General features: G+C 44.6%; 1 protein-coding gene across 4 annotated transcripts in view; it reads left to right on the forward strand.

Moving 5' to 3' along the window:
- The first annotated feature begins 380 nt into the window (after positions 1–380).
- RALY (RALY heterogeneous nuclear ribonucleoprotein) overlaps positions 381–19,468 on the forward strand; it is a 78,882-nt gene continuing 59,794 nt past the window's right edge. Inside the window, exon 1 of one of the 4 annotated variants that reach the window (XM_046678280.1) lies at positions 381–591. The gene's annotated coding sequence lies outside the window, so the exon portion shown is untranslated. The remainder of the gene's footprint in view (positions 592–19,468) is intronic. The other 3 variants (XM_046678282.1, XM_046678281.1, XM_046678283.1) reach the window with 3 other exon arrangements.

The following is a 19,468-nucleotide window of genomic DNA, read 5'->3' on the forward strand; positions in this document are numbered from 1 at the left end:
CTCCCGCTCCATACTGGTGTCAGCGGGTCTCTCTTCTCGCCCTCAGCCCCGCCTCCCCAGGCTCCCCTCAGTCCCTCCTCCCCGTCAGGCCCCGCCCCAGCCGAAGCTCTGGACTTTTCCAAAGCCAGGTTGAGGGGTGGGGAGAGCCCTTGCGCCTGGAGAGCGGGCTGTGTCAGGGCGGGGCTGTGGACTGCTCGCGCTTGTTTGTCCCCGTGTCCTTCCCCGGAGACAGAGCGGGGCAGGGAGGGCCCGGGGCCAGGGCTGGGGAGGTGGGCGGAGCCGAGCTGAGGGAAGCCGCTCCGGGGCCCCCACCCCCGCGCGCCTCGGTGGTGCCGGCCGAGGGAAGGACTCGCGGCTGCGGGGCGCGCGCGGCTGTCAGTGCGGTGGGGCGCGCGAGCGGCGCGAGCGCAGGGCGGGTGGACCTGAGAGAAGCTGAGGGGGCGGTAGCGGCTGCGGCGGCGACTCCCGTGCGTGTGCTCAGCTCCTCACGCCGCGGCCGGGGCCGCCTTCTTCCTCCCTCCCTTCCGCCCCCGAGTGCGGCGGCACCGCCTCCTTTCGCGGCGCGCTGCTTCCTCCACACCTCTCGGCGCGGTGAGTGGGGGCCGCGGGCGTCTCCCTAGCGGTGCGGGGGGGGGGTGTTCCTTGTTCCTTTCCGGTCGCCCACCTTTTCGCGCGGGCCGCTGCCTATTTTTAGAAACTCTTTTCTTGGCCATTCTGGAAGTCCCAGGAGCCCGAGTAACTCCCAGCCCCCTTCCTCAGCACCTGCCCCCCACCCGAGCCCGCCGCCCTGGGGCGCCGACCCGGCCCATCCGCGCCCGCTCCCGGCCGCCCTGGCCTTCCCTGCCCGCCTCCTCCCCGCGGGCCCGGCCTGGGCCAGGAGTTGGCGGGGTGGGCCGGCGCCCGCTCGGAAGTTGGAGTCTTTTGTGCTCGCGCCCCGCCCCGCCCGGCGGAGGGAGGAGGGAGGGGAGCGGAGGCCGCGCCAGGGAGGCCTCGGGCGGCCCCGACTCTGGCTCTGGCCCGGGCCCCGGGCTTCTTCCGGCTCTGCCTGGCGGGCTGGGTCTGCAGGCTCCCGGGGGCGCGCAAAACTGGTCCTGCCTCGCTCTCCAGGGGCCTGAGCGCCTCCTCGGCCCCCGCCTTTGCCGGTCCTGGGCTCCTTGCACACCTTGGGCTCGGAGAGGAACAACAACAGGCCCTCGAGCCGGGGTGGGTGCCGCGCTTCACGCAGCCCCCTTCGCGCCGAGCCTCAATTTGCTCCTCTGTGAAAGGGGAGGAAAAGTCGCCTCGCAGGGTGTTTGTGGATTCATAGGGGTAACAAATAATGAGAGAGAAGCGTTTAATACCAACAGGTAACGTTGAATGGACTTAGGAACTTTGTAAGCCTTGTTTTTCGTTTAATGCTCACCACGGCCTTCTGGGGTTATCCCACTTACAAAAGCAGAAGTCTAGGCGCAGAGAGGTTAAATAATTTGCACAGAAGTGTAAAGCTGTGGTGCTAGTCCCTGTTATTTCTTTCTTAGTATGAGCTTGTGTGATCTCTTAGTGCAGAGGAGGTTTTCACTTGCCCTTGGGTGACACCGTTAGAGACATAACTCCGTTCTGCCTGACTGCTGGATCAGTGTCCACTGTACTATGGATGAAGGCTACGGGAGGTCCGAGGGAAAGGAAGTTACTATGAATTTCTTGCTAGTATTGCCCGTTGTAAGTTGATGGATGCAGGGGACTCCAGCTAGATCTCAAGCCCAACTAAGTTCCCTGGGGTTTTGGCTAACGAAGGCTTAAGTCAGTATCAACAGTGAGGTCCCGTCCTTTATTTTGTTTATGGGAAGTTCCTCCCTCCAAATCTTGCATATTCTCTATAGTATTTAGATTTATAGTTCCTTGTTGGGGGAGGGGGAGCAGGAAGTGGCTCAAGTCAACTGCTTCAACTCCCTGCCTTCAAATAGGGTTTTATTTCTTCTATTTTCAAATAAGGCCCAGAGGGCTGAAAGTGAACTAAAATTAACTTTGGCAAGAGTTCTAGTTTTCCAGTATGTTTGATCCCCGGTGTGAGGAGTGTCTGAAAATCACACAGGGGAGTTCCTAAGCCAGGTCTTGAGGAATCTCCTGAAGTTTGCATTGGTTTTTTGGAGTCTGGAGATCTGCTGTGCTTTCCCCTTTTCAAGATTCTGGATTCAGGAGTTGTGGTATGTAGGAGCTGGAAGGGGTCTTACAGACCGTGCGGTCCAACTTTTTTTAATCTCTTTTTTCCCTTTCCCTGTTAACTGAACCTTGGAAAGGGGGAGTTGTCTAAATTCACAGACTGCCTTAGTGTCAGAATCAGAACTAGAATTCCCAGTCTTCTGCCTCCCAGTGCAGTCATATTTTTATTTCTACCATACCTTGCCACCTTTTGAATGGGTACTATATTAACTTATTCATGCCTTAAGACCAGGAATCCTGGGTAAATTGAAATCTCAAGGAAGTTGTTTAGTTCCAGCCACTCTCCACGCCTCAGGTTTATCATTAAAAGGAGGCCAAGTTTTGTGCACAGGTGTACCAGTTCTCATAAGTCATCACTTTTACTATGTAGTACTTTATGGTTTATAGTATTCTTCTGTAACCATTATCTGATTTCATTTCTAACACTTCCATGAGGGAGTTCACAGAGTTTTGTTTATATTTCCTTTTTACAACTCTAATTGAGAATTGAGACACAGCAAGGTTAGGGCACTTGCATTACATAGATCACTGAATTAACAAGTGGGGAGGACTGGACACCTCATGGGCAGAGGATTTGGTGTGGCATGAACTGAGCCACTCATTGCGGCTCTCTCAGTCTGTTTCCTTATCTGTAAACTCCCACAGGGTTGTGTGGGGACTATGAGAAATGTCTGAAAGTGCATTGTAGAGGTTGTAGCAGTAGGAATAATAGCTAACATTTATTAAGTACTTACCATGTACCAGTCACTGGACTAAGGAATTTCTGTGGAGTATCTCATTTAATCCTCAGCAACTGTATGAATTAGGTACTATTATTATCCCTGTTGTTCAGAAGAAGAAACAGGCTTAGAGAGGTTACATGACTTGCTCAGGGTCAAGTAATTGATAACTGGAGACAATATAACTTTAAAGCTGGTGTGCTTTTTTAGTAAAAATATACATAAGATAAAATTTACCTTTTTAACCATTTTTAGATGTACAGTTCTGTAGCATTAAGTACATTTACATTGTTCTGCAGGTGTCACCACTATCCGTGTCTAGAAATTTTCATCTTATCCAGCTGAAGCTCTATGCCCATTAAACACTAATTCCCTATTCCCCTCTCCTCCCAGACCCTGGCAACCACCATTCTATTTCTGTCGCTGAATTTGACCATTCTAGGTACTTCCTTTAAGTGGAATCATATAGTATTTGTTCTCTTTTGACTGTCAAAGCTGGCACTATTAGGGCTTCCCTTAACCTCTGGGTGCTCTGTAAATGCAAAATGACTATTAGTCCTCATCTGCAGTAGGGTGTGGCATGCAGCCCAGAGCAGGAACTCAGGCCTGGTTGTACTTCTGATTAAGCTTTCTCTTCCTTTCCCCCCACTCTGTGGATTGAAGTTCCTTATCACTGAAGCCTTTTTTGGAGATCTCTGTTCACTCCTTCTGTAGCTTCCAAAGAGACCTCCTACCCTTGAAGTGGACCCCAGGGCACTTTCCACCCTTGCCTTATTTGCACCTGCCTTTCTTACTATCTGCGGTTTGGGCCTATAGGGTTGCAGTGATCAAGAATAGCAGTGCTATGACAGCAGCTTGGATCAGAACTACTCAGGACGATTAAATGGATTACCTTTATGAAATGCTCCCTCTCTGTGCCCTCTTTCCATAAAGGCACACAAGAGGGATTAGCTTTTGGGTTCCTAGAGGGTGTTTACAGATCCTCATTGCTTGCAGGTGGTTAAGATGGAGTTAAATGCTGCAGTTAGCTTTTGAAAATTCCCTTTGGTTTGACTGTTTCCTTATCTATGTATATTTTGGGGGCCTGGGTGGGATGTGGTGTTTATGTTTGTGAATGGTAATTGGAATTTTGTCCTGATACCAATAAGGGGTTGGGGTGGGAGGTGTTCCAGATATGGCTAATAGAGCAACAAGCACAGATGTGAGCATGTTGCACTTTCTTTGAAAATCTGATGGCCCAACATTGCCTGCATGTTAAAGTCCAGACTGCTAAGTGTGATAATGAGGTCAGAGTGTGTTGAGTTGTTTATTGGATAGAAACTTGTAGTTGAGGGGCTTTAAAGTCGTTTAGATCAACCAGCCAGCCACCTGACCACCGTTTGAATTGGCTACCTGTTGAGATACTGTTTCACTGGGCATCTCATTATTGGAAAGTTTTCCATTCACTGAACAATTATTAAGCATCTGCCACACACAGTACTAAGCTTGGGAATTTGGGTGTATACAGCCTAGTTGGGAAGACAGGCAAGGAAACAGGCAGTGTGAGAAGTGTTGTGACAGGGACAAGCACCGTGAGAGCACAGAGGAATCATAACTAACCCAGCCTTGGAGGGTCAGGGAAGCCTTTCTTGGAGAAGTTGCCTATTCCTAGACATCAAGAAAAAAATTGACAGAAGCCAGCAAAAGAAGAGATTTGGGCTGTCAAAGCGGAGACAGAGATAACACTGTTCTAGGCAGAAGGAATAGCAAGTCTCGATATGGTGGTCGTAATCAGTGAGACTCTTAGCCATATATTATATCTATCAGGTACTATTCTAAGCATTTAGTGTGTGCTAACTCGTTTCTTCCCATAACTACCCTGAGAGGTATGTACTATTATTCCTGTTCTGTAGGTGAGGAAACAGACCCAGGGGATTAAATAAAAGATTTGTGGATGGAGCATAAGACATGAATGGGTGGATGTGGCAAGGTAGACAGAGTAAAGGCCGAGTCATGAAATGTCCTTGTCCAGCTTGAGGAGTTTGGACTTCATTTCGAGGTGAGGGGGCCATGATCCTGTGTGTATTTTAGAAGGTATGTCTGGCTACCTGTTTGGGGAGTGGATTGGTGGGCTAGAGCATCGTAGGCAGAGACCAGTTGGGAGGCTGTTGCAGTAATGCAGGCAAGAGGTAATGGTGTTTCAAATGAAGATAGTGGGCGTGTGTGTGTGTGTGTGTGTGTGTGTAGAAAGGAGATGGAATTGAGCGATGAGACACAGTCTCATCTAGTATGGAGGGTAAGGAAGAAATCAAGGATGATTTCTACCTGGTGCAGTTGTATGGATGGGGATGCCTTTTTTTTTTTATAATTTTATTTTTTCCTTTTTCTCCCCAAAGCCCCCTGGTACATAGTTGTATATTCTTAGTTGTGGGTCCTTCTAGTTGTGGCACGTGGGATGCCGCCTCAGCATGGCTTGATGAGTGGTGCCATGTCCGCGCCCAGGATTCAAACTGGTGAAACACTGGGCCGCCGCAGCGGAGTGCCTGAACTTAACCACTTGGCCACAGGGCTGGCCCTGGGGGTGCCTTTTATTGAGGTGAGGACACGGGAGACGGAGCACATAAGAGAGGGGGGAGGATTTCTCATGCAGGGTCTTCTTACGTCTGCTTTCATTTTCCTTCTTGTAATTATTGATCCTAGTCCTCTGTCGGGAGGGCCAGAGGAACTGGGATGAGGGAAAGCATGGCACAACAGATCTAGTAACTATCCCTGGTTAAAACAGATGATGTAAATACTAGTTTTGGAAAGGAGGAGATATTAGATCTTAGACATCCAGGCCCTGCACAACTGTGAAGACTGCTTATGTTAAGCCACTTACTTATTCTCCAGATAACGTCCTTTGACACTGCTCTGTATGCTAGTGTGTCTCTCTCTAAGTCACTTCTGCTTACTCTCTACTCCACTGGGGAAACAAAGATGAGTGAAACATAGCTTGAGGAGCTTGCATCCAGAAGGGCAGCAGATCTCAGTAGCTTAGATATGGTGCTGGAGGGAGAGGGTGAGCAGGTCAAGGTGGGACAGGCTGGGGAGGGTCCAGGAGAGATTTTTATTAGGGACAGGAGTCAGGAGATACTGCTCTCTGCTCCAGTCTTTTCATCAGGTGGTAAAGGTCCATCCAGGCTTATTCAAAGGTTTAGGTTTATTCATCTGAGTAATGATGGAAAATAATGACTGGATGACCCCAAGGATCTCTTCTAGCAATAATATTTTATGATTCTAGATGATGATTTAGATAATATACCTCTTGGAGAGGTACTTTCTTTCTTCCTTTCTAGCTCCATCCCTCCCTCCATCTCCCCCTTCTTTCTTCATTAGGCAGTGGGTCGGGGGGTAAGAGTGGAGATAGAAGAGTTTTCATGTGAGTGTCTATAAAAACCTAATTTTATTCCATTTTAGTTTCATGTATAAAATGTGGTACTGAAGGGGAGAAGATGGCAGCATTAATGTTAGCTGGCTGTCCTACAACTGCCCCTAGGGGCTGTAAGGAAAGTTTCAGACCCATGATGGGGTGCAGCTCACAGACTTTCAGGACTAGAGAGAGAGGGACAGTGAGATAAATTGGGAGCCTAGTCACGAGCTGGAGGGTCATTTGGTCTGGTCTGTGCTGCTAACTCAGTGTGTGGGCTTGGCCAAGCCCCTTTCCTTCTCTGGCCCTATTTCCTCATAGAGTAATCTGAGAGGTTCTTGTAATTTTGTAAAGACCCAAAGGGTAGGAGTTGGGGACTGAAGAAGGATTGGAGGTCCCTCTCTAGTCACCTTCCCCTCCCTGCTTAAGTGAATAACTAGAAACAGGCATTTGCCCAAGTATCATTGTTATCTTTTCTGACTGTTTCTACAGCCCTTCCTTTTTTCTCAGTGTTAGTGTCTGTTCCTTCATAATGGCCTTCATGTGAATAAATACATTGTACCTCCTGGGAGGAGGGAAGGAAAGATGGGATATTATCCCTGGGTTCTAGTCTACCTCCCCAAAGAGCCATTCAGGCTGTTCATTGCCCCCTGCTCTCTATGCTGAGGTAGGTATGGGGAGTTTGTGGTTGAATACTCAGGTGTTCTGAGATTCAGACACATGTATTTGGAGTGCTCCACTGACAAAAGTGCAAACCTGGCTATCCTCCCAACATGCCCAGGGCAGTTGCACCGGGGAAGTAGAATTTGGTGGGCTTTTGAAGCTTGCCAAACTCAAATTGTAATTACCTAATACTCTCTCAGTCTTGCTGTCTGTAAAACAAGGGGATTGGACTAGATAATCTTTTCTTTTTTTTTAAAGATTTTATTTTTCCTTTTTCTCCCCACAGCTCCCCAGTACATAGTTGTCTATTTTTGGTTGTGGGTCCTTCTAGTTGTGGCATATGGGATGCTGCCTCAGCATGGCCTGATGAGCGCTGCCATGTCAGCGCCCAGGATCCGAACCGGCGAAACCCTGGGCTGCTGCAGCGGAGCGTGAGAACTTAACCACTCAGCCTCGGGCCTGGCCCCTGGACTAGATAATCTTGAATGATATTTTTACCTCTTAACAGTCTGAATTTCCGGTTTTATGGAAGTGGCTTAAGAATTCATCTGTGGAAGGAGAAAAGGGTTTGCTAGAGCATTGAGAGTATCTCGGAGGGTTAAATTCTGGGTTCACAGATACCTTTCAGTATATAAACAGATGGATATTGCTTTTTAGAGTGGACAGGTTGCTGAAAAATTGCTTGTGAGATGAATTTATCAAATTGTCTGCTGGGTTCCATTATAAACTTGGAGCTGTTGTCCCATGGGACAGACTTGGAGTCTGAGACTGTAAAAATTTGTATTTAAATATGTAGCAAACTGTTTAAAATCATATAATAAAGGGAAGATAAAAAACACTCTGAGATTCCCAAACAGTACTAGGTTTGGAAAAACACTAGACCAGAAATTTGCATTTCCTTAGAGCTTTAGCTTTATGAGGTAGACGCCTCTACTGAGGCTACCTGGCCCTTGACTTGCCATCTGTAGAGACTGAATAGTTCTGTTTATTTATCAAGGTAAGAGTCATTGCTTTATTCCAAGTAAGTAGTCTCTTTTAGAAAGCCAGGTTTAGAAGCTTAATGTTATTGGCCAGATTTTCTTCATTTCAGAGGCATTTATCTGATATTTAGGTGTCTCTTGTTTAGTTGTTTTAGTAAGGATTTCACTAAGCCTAGTTAAAGGGACTGTTTGCATGGTGTCTGTTGATCTATTTGTCTAGTTTCCTTTGTAATTCTTTGTGCTAGTGAAGGCAAGCTCAGCAGTAGATTTAAAAGAATCATTTCCATCACTCATTATTTCTGTAGGTCTGTATTTCCTTTCTGAAAGTTATGATCACGCTACACTGAGAAGTCAAATGTTGTTCCCTGCTTACACAGACCATTTTAAGGCTTTGGGACTTTGTTCTTGCAGATACTGTAAGCTGGCACTGAGACACGATGTTGTTAGTGTAATAATGATAGTTATTCCTGAATCAGTTGAAGACAAGAATAGCTTTTCTTTAGACCTTGAAGACTCACCCTAAATTTATTTTCACACCAATTACAATCAACTCTTGCTAGAATTAGGGTCTTAGGTGGAGATACCATGCTAAGTAGGGTACCTAGGGGCTTTAATGTGATTATGCTTAGAAGTCCAGCTGCCTTCCATCCCTAAGCTCAACCATTCATTCCAGGAATTTGGAGTACCTACTATGTGTTCTCCCTGTGGAGAACATAAAAACCAAGCAAGACATGAATCCTACCCTCAGATTACTTTCACTCTTGAGAGGGAGACAGATATGTAAAACAGATTGTAGCTGCTTCTTACCCTTGCTGCCCTGGCCCAGATATTTGGGTTGAGGGTTCAGACTGGAAATAGCAGAATTGTTGCATGTATCACTAGGGGAGGAGACCTGTTCGAATATCTGACTTCCAGTGTTTAGCTTTATTTTTGGCCTTCCCTCCTTCTCTTGTTTTCTTCTGCCTGTTATCCAGGTGTTTATTCTCTGTTGTTGTTAAAGATTGGCACCTGAGCTAACAACTGTTGCCAATCTTTTTTTTTCTCCCCAAATCCCCCCAGTATATAGTTGTATATTTTTTAGTTGTGGGTCCTTCTAGTTGTGGCATGTGGGATGCTGCCTCAGCATGGCTTGATGAGCAGTGCCATGTCCGCGCCCAGGATCCGAACCGGTGAAACCCTGGGCCGCCGAAGTAGAGTGTGCGAACTTAACCGCTCAGCCATGGGGCCGGCCCCTATTCTCTATTGTTGAGGTTTCCAACACCCAGTGTGTAAAGTCAGGAAGGTTAGGGTAGGGACAACATTGTCCTTCAGGTTTGGGAGTCCAGACATCTGCCTAGTGCTTTCTCTATCTGCTCACGTCAGTTGTCTGACTGGCTTCCAGAAAGATTTCATATTGTCTAGCTGCTTCTTTAGGAATGAAGAAAATTGTTTCATATTAAATTATTTTAAGTTTTATTTTGCTTAATTTTGAAGTAAAATAACTCTCTGTTTGGCTTCAAGTTGAATTATTTGAGGTGTTGTTCCTGGCATTTGATCAGTTTGTGACTTATAAATTGTGATTACATTGTGGTTCTTTGAAGCCCGTTGCCACTGTCTCTGCCAGCTTTCTTTGAACACTTTTTACAGCATGGAGCCCTAAGAAATGGAGAGAACATTGAGCTTACCCTGATCTTGAAAGGCTCTTCCTTTTCCCTTATTCCTGCCCTTAACAAAGAAATGTTATTTGGGATGCTGTGTTGTGTTTATGATTTCTTCCAACAATTTAGCATTGCCTGTGAGGTTTAGAAGAAGAGGAAATATGCCTGTGTCTGTCCTCAAAGGTTGGGGACAATGTTGAAATCAATTGGTCAAACTGTATGGAGCCCACTGAGTGCCTTCCTTGGTACTGTGATTGATGTAAACATGTAAGGCATACTCTTGCTTTTGGGGAACGTGTGGTCTCTTTGGGGAGATAAGATAATCATGAAGAGGTGGCTGATAATAGGGCAGTTTGGCGTAGAGAGGTTGGTTCCTAAGAAGATCTACTCTTGTTCCCTGGCACTAATTTGGCCAGGTAAACTGGAATAAGTCATTTCCTCTCTCTGAACCTCCATTTTCTCAACTATAACATGGGGTTAACATTCTGTATCTTGCCTTCCTCAAAATGTTATTGTGAGGAGCAAGTTAGATAATGTTACTAAAAGTACATTATAAAACCAGATGATGGCATTTATATGTGAAGAATCCACCAGTTATTTGTTAGAGGTAATGGGTAAATGGCAGAGTTTTCCATAGAAGGAGAGATCTCTTTGGGCTGGAGTGATCAGGAATAGAGGTCTGAACCAGCCTCTAGGATTGAGAGAAAGAATAATAGAAGCATTTAGACAGTGGCAATGATGGAGTAAAAGACTGTAAGCACAACTGTTTAGGGGGAACAGTGAGTGAGTGTTCTTCAGCTTCATACGCAAGTCATAGGGTAGGCATATGTTCAGCTTTAGTAGTTATTTCCAGTTTTCAAAGGCATACCAGATCACACTCTCATTAGCTGTGTATGAGAGAATTCCTGTTGCTCCACATCCTTGTCGACACTTAGCATTGTGATTTTCATTTTAAGCCATTCTGGTTGGCTTGTAGTTCTAGAAGTGAATTTTAAGAACCATAATATGAACTCTCAGATGGGAGTACCATAAAGGGGTAAAGTGATTGGGAATTTCAGAGGAGGATGAGATTGCTTTATTTGTGGGGGTGTACTGACCAGGGTACATTTATAGAGGAGTGAGCGTTTGAGCTGGGCCTTGTAGGATAAGGATAGGGACCATGTATGATCCCGACCATCCCAATTTCTAATATTTTGACTGGTTGTGCTTATAAATTATGAAACACCAATATTTCTATGTCTGGACTATATTTCCCAGACTGTCCAGAAGCAACATCCGGATATCTTGCCTCATTTGTTGTGCTCCTCTCCTCCACTTTTTCTCTAGAAGGTATGGTCACAGGAGATTTAGGCTGTAGAGATGGAGAGAGTACATTCTGTGCAATAGGAACAACTTCAGCAGAAACACAGATGAGTGACTACGTCGAGTGGCATCAATATTTCTAATGAGCAGAGAGGGGAGGACAAGTCCCATGTTTTGGGGCTGGGTGATGCCTTCTCATAGCTTCCTGGAACAGATGGAAAAGGTCATACTGTTCCCAAGCCAATTTGTATTTATTTATTTATTTATTTATTTGAGGAAGAGTAGCCCTGAGCTAACATCTGCTGCCAATCCTTCTCTTTTTTGCTGAGGAAGATTGGCCCTGAGCTAACATCTGTGCCCATCTTCCTCTGTTTTATGTGGGATGTCTGCCACAGCATGGCTTGACAAGCAGTGCATAGGTCCTGCATCTGGGATCCAAACCGGTGAATCCAGGCTGCCGAAGCAGAGCATGTGAACTTAATCACTGCGCAACCAAGCCAGCCCCTAATTTGTATTTAAACTGCATAGAAGGATGAGAATGACCTCCTTGTGCCTATAAGTACATCATTTCAGGGAAGGAATTAATCCAACAAGCAGTCATACTGAAGTATGTCTAAAGAGAGTTGGTCTTCTCTTAAAATGGAGGGGGAGAGGGGAACGCCAAAACCTAAAGAGCTTAATCTTAGTCTCACAGAGCTCATCTATTACTTGTAAATTTGCTCAGGGAAAAATTGCCATTTCTTTGTCAGCTTTTATCCTGCCAGGTGGACCCTCGCTGGGTGTTTATTTTCTGTAGTTTTACCAAATCACTTTGAAGGCTGGCATGAACATTGATCATGTCTTAGAGCCTTTCCTCTTTGTTCTGTCAGCAAATATTAGAAAATATACCTTAAATAACCTGGTTGGGGAAAATAAGGTGGCCTGCCTGCTCCCAGAGAGCAGCACTTTCATGTTAAACACTAGTCAGCTCCTTATCCTGTGTCAGGTCCTGGGGTATTTGCCAGGAGAGACTGCGGGGGTTAGAGCTGCCACTGGGGACATTCACCAGAGGGTATCTAGGCCTTCTGTCAAGGAGGCTAGTCGAGTACTTGATTAAAAATCTGAACTGGGTTCTAGACCTAACTGTGCCTTTCCTATTAATAACAGCTACCATGAATTGGTACCCTCTGTGATGAGTTACCATACTTAGTACCTTGTGTTCATACTAATAAGCTGGTATTTACTGAAGGTTACTATGTGCTAAGCCCTGTGTGTGTGTGAGAGAGAGAGAGAGTGAGAGATAGAAGCCTTTATAATATATACATTTATATGTAAATCTTTTATAAGCTGTTTATATATATAAAATATATCTTATAGTATAAAACAGAAAATATATTAATATATAAAATTTATATTTTATATATAAATGTTTATATATATATAAGATCTTATTTATTCTCACCTCAACCTTAAGAAGTAGGTTCACTTGATCCTCATCATATAGACAGGAAATTGAAGACACAAGGTGGTTGAGAAATACACTCCCAGTCACACTGCTAGTAAAGGGAATTGTCAGGATTTAAACCTAACCAATTCTTCTTTATTTTTAATATGGAAAATTTCAAACATATGCAAAATGGACAGGATAGGTTAATGAAGCATGATGTACCCATCATTCAGCTTCAACAGTTATCAATTCACAATCTTATTTCATTTATACCCCTACTTACTTCTTATTCTGTGCTTTGAAGAAAATCTCAGCTATTGTGTTTTGTCCTTAAGTAGTTCACAATGTATTTCTAAAAGATGACTTTAAAAACACAACCACAATGCCATTATCACACCTTATAAAATTTAACAATTCCTTAATACCATCAAAATCCAGATTGTGTTTACATTTTCAATTGTCTCTAAATGTCACAATCTTATTTTTACTGTTTGTTTGATTTAGGGTTCATATAAGACCCACACATTATAATTGGTTGTTATGTCTTTTAAGTCTCTTTTAATTTATGAGTTCACTTTTATTTTTTTTTCCTTTATTTGTTGGAGGAACTGGTTTGTTTTTCCTATAGAGTTTTCCATGTTCTGAATTTTGTGTGTTGCGTATCTATGGTATGTTTAATATGTTTCTTTATCCTCTTTATTTCCTGTCAATTGGTGGTTGTATCTAGAGGGCAATATCTGTAAATCCTCATGACAACTCTACAAAAATAGGTATTATTCTTATTTTGCAGATGAGAAGACATTGGGTGACTTGCCCAAGGCCTCATGGCAACCTTGGATTTGAACACAGATGTTGCCTCCAAAAGTCTTGGCTCTTTTCCTTTTCACCACTCACCCATTCTGTGAGCTTGGGCAAATCATTTCAAGTTCTCTGGGCCTTCGTTTCTCTGATTGTATAATGAGAGCTCTTACAGTAGTAGTATTTTGTGTCCCTGAGCATTTGAGTGCCTGCCATGTGATGGAGTGGTGCTAGCTGCTGTGGGTGATACTCATGAGTAAGACTGTCTTCAAGGAGCAGGTAGCCAGCCAGGGACTGTAAAGCCATACCCTATTTCAGACATGGATCCTGTTTTGGCCATCATGGGGCTGTAGCATCATTAATTCTCCATAGGAGCTTCCTAACTAGTCTCCCGGCATCCTGTCTTTTTTTTTTTTTTTTTTTTTTTTTGGTGAAGAAGATTGTCCCTGATCTACCATCTGTGCCAGTCTTCCTCTGTTTTGTATGTGGGATGCCACCACAGCATGGCTTGATGAGTGGTGTGTAGGTCTCTGCCTGGGATCTGAACCCACAAACCCTGAGCCACTGAAGCAGAGCACCCAAACGTAACCACTGTGCCATGGGGTCGGTCCCCCTGCATCCTGACTTGCCCTTGCCCTTTTACATGGCATGCTCCTCACTGCTGCCAAGCGCCTTTTACTAAAAACCATTGTTATTGTGTTCTCCCTGCTCATAAATCTAGCTTGAGGGACCTGGTAAATAAGAAACAGTTTTTCTAGCAATAAACCTTCCCTCCTTGGATTGAGTTACTATTTCAAGGGCAGCTAGTCTTTTTTCTTTTCTGTTTGGCAAAAGTATTATTGCTTATGGAAATGCTGAGGGAATCTGGAGATGATAGATGATGGAGTGAAGCATAGGGAATGCCATCTTGATTTGGGGGAGAGCGTACTTTTAGCATTGTAGTGTTCACTTCCAAGGACATCTGACTGTAATGGGACAATTGTGTTCTTTTGCAAAGAAAAAGAACTTTCAGTTGTGGAGTCCAGGGAGAAGAGTTTTAAAGGCGTCCCTTTGAGGAGAACCAAGCTGCTGAAACTTCATCTCACTGGCCAGCCATGCCATTAAAATAAATGCAGTTTAATATAGAAGCGAAGTCAAGCAGAGTAGTGGTTTGGGTCTGTAGTTATTTGGGTGGCAGACAGGTGGCACTGGGGTCCAGGCTGACATACAGCTACTAAAGGTAGTAAAGTCAAAAGTCAAGAGAAGTAAGGTTCAGGGTGTTTGTTTCCCTAGAGTGCCTTGCATATGATAGTTACTTAATATCTTCTTTAAATCGTTCTTTTAAAAAATCTTTGAGGGGCCAGCCCCGTGGATGAGTGGTTAAGTTCACAGGCTCCGCTGCGGCGGCCCAGGGTTTCGATGGTTTGGATCCTGGGCGCGGACATGGCACCACTCATCAGGCCACACTGAGGCGGTGTCCCACGTGTCACAACTAGAAGGGCCCACAACTAGGATATACAGCTATGTACTGGGGGGATTTGCGGAGAAAAAGCAGAAAGAAAAAAAAAATTTGACAGTGGATCAAGCCAGAGAAGGCTATGGAATCATGGGTTCTGAAGCTCAGGATCCAAGTGACCTAGGACCTTGGATAGCTCCTTGGAAAAGCAGTTCTCTGACAGAAGTTAGGAGTCCTTAGGTGCTTTCTGTTCTGGATCTAATCAGAAGATCTTACTCTCTAGATCAGAGGTTGCAAACTGGCAAATAGTCCCCAGTTCTTCTGCAGAAGGCTTCACTCCCTGAGCCATCTACTCGGGACTCCCTGTATTATGTATGACTCCTTGGGTACTGGCCTGCCCATGTTTTTTTTTTTTTTTTGAGAAAGATTAGCCCTGAGCTAACATCTGTGCCCATCCTCCTCTATTTTATATGTGGGACACCTGCTACAGCATGGCTTGATAAGCAGTGCATAGGTGCATGCCTGGGCTCCAAACTGGTGAACCCCAGGCCGCCGAAGTGTGGTGTGTGAACTTAACTGTTGCACCAGCAGGCCAGCCCCCAGCCTGCCCATGTTTGAGAAGCTTGTAGCTTGGCTTTTTTAGGATTCTGAGGCAAAGGGACATGGCTCTGATCTTTGGGCAAGCCCTTGGAGCACCAGCCCAATTTGGCAAAACGGTCGAGTTTATAGAATCATGTTCTTCATTTCTCTCCTTCATTCCACATACTACATACTACTTCCTTAGTGACTGGCTTCTTTAGACAGAGTGTATTTGTTCTCCATTGTCTCACAGTCCACACCATTTCCTCTTGTCTCTTTGATACCCAAGTCCATTACCAGTTGCTATTTATCACCAGGTTAGCACTTTTTTTCTTTGAAACACTTGGTCACCTATAGTCATTTTTGCTCCCTGCTTTGTCTCTATGGGTCAACCCAGCTCTAGATCGAACTCTCTAATATTGAAGGGACTTTACCCAATTACAATGCTCTTAATCCTCTGGAACTAGATGAATTATCTTCATTTTACTCGGAACTTTTGGTGCCCTTATTGGCTATTAAGTCTGTCTCCTGGCTTGTTTTAGGAGTTCACAAGGACAGGAAACTAGTTAAGGCTCAGTGAACCTTGTCCTTGTAAAGTTGGTATTTTTTGCAGTCTCTAATACACACAAGCTGGGGCGAAGTGGGTCTGATGCCTCATGAAAGAAACCAGAACATCTAATACGAATCAAAACTGTTTTACCTGTGAGTTAGTACCTAGTCTTTTCTCCTGCTAGCTGCAATGAGCATGAGCTCCTGTGTGTTGAAAGTAGGAAACTTTCTAAGTGACTCTTCTTGTTGCCTGTTCCCTTTGGCTTCTTGTAATTACTGTAACATCGACATCCAGTGTGTGGAGTGCCATGGTAATTTCCATGACAACTGATCATGATTTCCCAGATAAAGGGAGGAAGCTAACAAGTGTTAGGAACTTGAAAAGGATATTGGAGTAACTTCTTGTGATGCTAGTAGAATTTTGAGCTGGAGAGGACTTTTCAGCAGTAACTGCCTAATTAAACCTTTTGCTTCTACAGACAAGGAAACAGAAGTTCAGAGAGGTTAAACAACTTGCCTAGGGGGTCACTAGGTTGTGGAATGTACTTGAGAGCCTCAGCTTCATTTTTCTTTTGTGCCTCCTATTCTATATGGCTTCTTTCCATTATATCCCACTGGACCATGAGCTCCACAGAGGCAGGAACCATGTCTGTCTTGTTAAGTAATGTTTTCCCTTTGCCTGCCATAGGACATAAATATTTTTTGAGTGAATGGATAAACTGTGTTGGAGTTTCTCAAACTGGGATATATGGCTCATATTGGATGATAACATGAAATCACAGGATAAAATATCTATCTTCCTGAAGTGTCAATATACTCAGGTTTTTTTGGAGTTAGATTAGTTTAAATATTATAACTAGTAATTTAAAAGCTTACTCTTACATTAAATTATGTTATGGAATGGATAAGTTAGCATGAACTTTTTAGATAAAATGAGAAGGCTTCAGATAAATTACAGGATTATAATAGGCCCTTTGACCTTTACCCCAGAGGGTCTAGTGTTGCCAGATCTCTGATATTTTTAAGAGAAGCTAGAAATCTAATAATAATAAAAAAAGAGATCTGATTTTAAATGTTGGCACTTAACTCTGAGGTTTTTAAACAAACGTGTTTGGGTCATACAAAACACATCCTTGGGCCTAAGCATCTGTTTGTGTCCTGTGAGATAAACAGGTCTGGGCAGGAACTAAACTTTGGATAGGGCCAAAAGGATGATGGTGTCAGGATGGCTTCCATTCTGAGTCTGGCTCATTCTTGGCTTCAAACTGGCCATAGCTCGGAGTATAAAGCATGAATTTAAGACTTGATAGGTTAGAAAAATTCCCACATTACACATCACCCTCTGTGGGAAGCAGCTTCTGTAAACTCACAGGCTATCTTGGTCCTTAGAGAGTGTCGTGTTTATTCCCCTTGTTTTGCAGACGTAACTAAGGTCCAGAGAAGGAAGCTGAACTTTCCTCTAGCATCCTAAGCAGCAGTCATAGGTCGTGGGCAGGCCCTGCTCCACACTCTTATGTTTCGTGCTTTTGCCTCACACCCTCTTAGGGCATGGAGCAAGGGGCTTCTAGCATACTTTGGGATGGTTGGTAGAGCTGGGTGAACTTCACTTCTCAGTACAGCTCTATCATCCTGAGCGAAGGGAGGGCTGAGGTGGGAATTAGTAATGTGCTCAGCCTCATCTTCATACAGAGGGTCTATTTTTGTCACTAGCAGCAGATTGACCTTATTTTTTCTAACTAGAAAGATGTAGAGGACAATTCAGCCACAAAGAGCCTCAGTGCCAAGATAGACCTGTCCCTCCTTGAGCCTTCCTGCCTCCTCTTTTCTGTCTCCTCCCCTCCAACTCTTGCCTCCTTGAGTGCTACTGCCCTCCTTCTTCATCATTGCCCCACCCTTTTTTTTCCCCCTCCCCAAAGCCCCAGTACATAGTTGTATATCCTAGTTGTATGTCCTTCTAGTTCTTCTCTGTGGGATGTTGCCTCAGCACGGCTTGATGAGTGGTGTGTAGGTCTGCTCCCAGGATCCGAACCAGCGAACCCCGGGCCTTGGCAGCGGAGCATGCAAACTTAACCACTACACCGGTCGGCTGGCTCCCCCCCGGCCCTCCCTTTTATCTTTTGTTTTTCTTTCAGTGTTGTCCTTCTCTGTGGGAAATTCTTGTAAGGCCGCTGCAGTAGACAGAGTCTGGAATTAGACCTGTTTTCCAGGGTTTTTGAGGGGACTTGCTTTAAAGTAGGGCAACTAAATAAGGGAGATTGGACGTCTTTAAACTGCCTTGCTTCTTCTCCACCCCTACCCCAGGTAAAGCATAAAAATCTCAACTCTGGGCTTAGCTACAAGACTCATATAGTCTGGTGCCACCTCAGTTTACTGCCTTCTTTCAACAGCACAGTGCTTAACACCCAGTTTCCCTGTGCTCCTGCTCAGTACAATGACTTTATTTTGACTATTCCCTCTGAGTAGAAAGCTCTCTCAGATCCTTGCCCCCTTTACCTGACAAACTCCTATTCATCATTTCAAACCAGTTTAAATGCCACCTCCTAAATGAAGCTTATCTGATCATTCTATAAGCAGAGTTAATTTTGATCTTCTCTGTACTTTGCTCTACTTCTTGAGTTGTACTCTGGTGATGTATCACACCTGAAGCTACTCTCATTCATGAAATTGAGACCTTATGAGCCAGGGGACAGTGTGTTACTTATCTGTATTTCCCTTGTGTCTCTGTAATAGGCCTGGCACAAATAGTACTTGCAGAATGAATGACAGAAATGTATGTATACCGATACCCAGGGTATAAGGTTGAATGTTGGGGCCCGCCCCGTGGCCAAGTGGTTAAGTTCTTGCGCTCTGCTTCGGCGGCCCTCGGTTTCGCTGGTTCGGATCCTGGGCATGGACATGGCACAGCTCGTCAAGCCATGCTGAGGCAGCATCCCACATGTCACAACTAGAAAGAACCGCAACTAAAAATATACTATGTTACCAGGGGATTTTGGGGAGAAAAAGGAAAAAAATAAAATCTTAAAAAAAAAAAGTTGACTGTTAATTGCTACAGGTGAAGTATGATAAAGTGCTCTGGAAGTTTAAAGGAGTTTTTTTCTTTTAAAGATTGACACCTGAGCTAACAACTGTTGCCAATCTTTTTTTTTTTTGTTTTTTCTCTCCAAATCCCCCCAGTCCATAGTTGTATATTTTAGTTGTGAGTCCTTCTAGTTGTGGCATGTAGGACGCTGCCTCAACATGGCCTGATGAGTGGTACCATGTCTGCGCCCGGCATCCGAACCCTTGAAACCCCGGGCTGCCGAAGCGGAGCATGCGAACTTAACCACTGGGCCACAGGGCCGACCCTTTTACAGGAGTTTTTGAGAGAGAACTTCTAACTGGGAGAAATCTTGGAAGCTTCTAGAAGCTATAGCATTTGAATATGTCCTTGAAGATTCAGGAGTTCAGTTTGGCAAAGATGGTAGGAAGAACATTCCAGATGGAGGGAATGGTTGGAGTAAATGCAATGAGGAAGTACAGAGGTTAGGTCCCACCTGCTAATCCACCCATCCCCTCAGCCAGAATTCCTGCTAGAATGTGTGCTAAATTTCTAGGCCAGTCTAAAGAAATTTCTCCTGTGTTTTCTAACTTTTTTGTTTTTTTGTATTCTTCTTCTTTTTTTCCCTTCTTCCTGTGTCTTTTGACCCACTTGCCTTTTATTTTTGGTTTCTTCTCAACCCTTTTCTTTCATCTTCCCATTTCTCCAGTTCTTTTTTTTTTTTTTTTTAAACTTTATCGTTTACCTTTCTTTGCCTAC

Source organism: Equus quagga, chromosome 12 (assembly GCF_021613505.1).
Source record: "Equus quagga isolate Etosha38 chromosome 12, UCLA_HA_Equagga_1.0, whole genome shotgun sequence".
Classification (NCBI taxonomy): domain Eukaryota; kingdom Metazoa; phylum Chordata; class Mammalia; order Perissodactyla; family Equidae; genus Equus; species Equus quagga.